The sequence below is a fragment of the Rhyacophila brunnea genome, unplaced genomic scaffold, assembly GCF_057557595.1.
Source record: "Rhyacophila brunnea isolate RB1 unplaced genomic scaffold, BYU_Rbru_1.0 scaffold_103, whole genome shotgun sequence".
NCBI lineage: Eukaryota > Metazoa > Arthropoda > Insecta > Trichoptera > Rhyacophilidae > Rhyacophila > Rhyacophila brunnea.
In genome coordinates, this window is record NW_028232756.1 from 381,141 (window position 1) to 382,755 (window position 1,615).

The window sequence follows — 1,615 nt, forward strand, 5'->3', positions numbered from 1 at the left end:
AGTTATGATCCTTACTGTATGAATTAAATCTTAAAATTGCATTAGACGCTTTTATATAACTACTGGGTAAATAAAGCAATAAATACAATCCACCAAATGTATATAAATTTTATCATTTTGCCTAATAGAACATTATTACTGCTTAAAAATGAAATTCTGAAATTTTATAAAATTTCTATCATAAATTTATATTTAATAGCTAAATTTAATAAAATTAAATTTAAATTTGCATTGCAAAAAAAAGATGGTAAATTAGATCAGCTTAGAGCTCTAGATTAATTTGCAAGTCCATAAAAAGAAATTTTCATGATATTTCACAGTCAACAGATGAATGGTATATTTTGCTTTAGCATTAAATACATTTGCATAATTATTTCATTGTTAGTTATATAATCCAGAATTTTTTTATAGTAATAATATTATTCATCAACTGAAACAAATTTAAAGTGCAAAATTTTTACAAAGTATATGAATGATTCATTTATTTAATAACACTTGTTTTTATACAACATGTGATTTTATGCTTGTATATTTCATATTATTGCTTTTTTTATAAACAATTATCCGTTACTTATGAAGTATCTGACAACAATCAATCTATAAATATCATATCTTAAGAACCGAGTTTTTCCTAGGATATGCTTAAGTCAAATGGATAATTCATCAATAAAAAAAACAAAATTTACAATTTTTTTCTGGTTTTATATCAATTCAATCATTATAGTGATAATTAAAAATTTCTGTACCAAATATTTTTAATTAAATTGAACTATACACAAGAAAATTTTATGAATCGAGAAATATATAAAACCTGCAAAAATTTAATTTTTTTAGCATCAAAAAACATTCGTTTTAATGACATATTATCATATAGCTTGATTCTTATTTCTATCCTATATATGTACTTATTTTCGACAATAAAAATAAATTATTTAATAAAACAACTTATTTACAGTTTTTTATATTTATTTAACGCAAAATAAACTGTGGCTCGGTTTCAATTGAGATACTCTATTTATTAAGATAAGCAATTCTATTGTTTATAAATACAGTAATATGATTTTATTGTAGTAAAATACGAAATCATTTTAAGCTGTATTTTTGCTTTTGATAAAATCCTATTTCTTAATAATCATCAGAAAATCATAAGTTTTCATTTTTTTAAATCAACCAGTAGTACCTACATTTTTAGATTATAAATATTTTTCAAATTTGTTAAGTCTTCAATGACGTAATTCTAGGTTTTAAATTTGTATATTTTCAGTTAATATGCAAGTAATACCCGTAAGTTATTTATTATATTTGTATTTATTATTCATTGCTCAATCTAAAAAGAAGCAATAGATACTTCCGATTCATATTGAATTTCATCATTTTTTTTAGTAAATATAACGCTGTAATATCAATAATAAATTATTTTCTCTTCGAACAGATCTTTTTTACGCATAATTATATACAGTCGAAATTGTATAGTCGAGGAATTTGATTTGAAATATAAATTAAATTACAATAACACTGTATATTGGATAATGTGATAATTTACATTTTAAAAACATTATAAAAAATTGAAAAGATTTATATGCTATGGTTTATCTTCAATAATTCTATTTTAAAA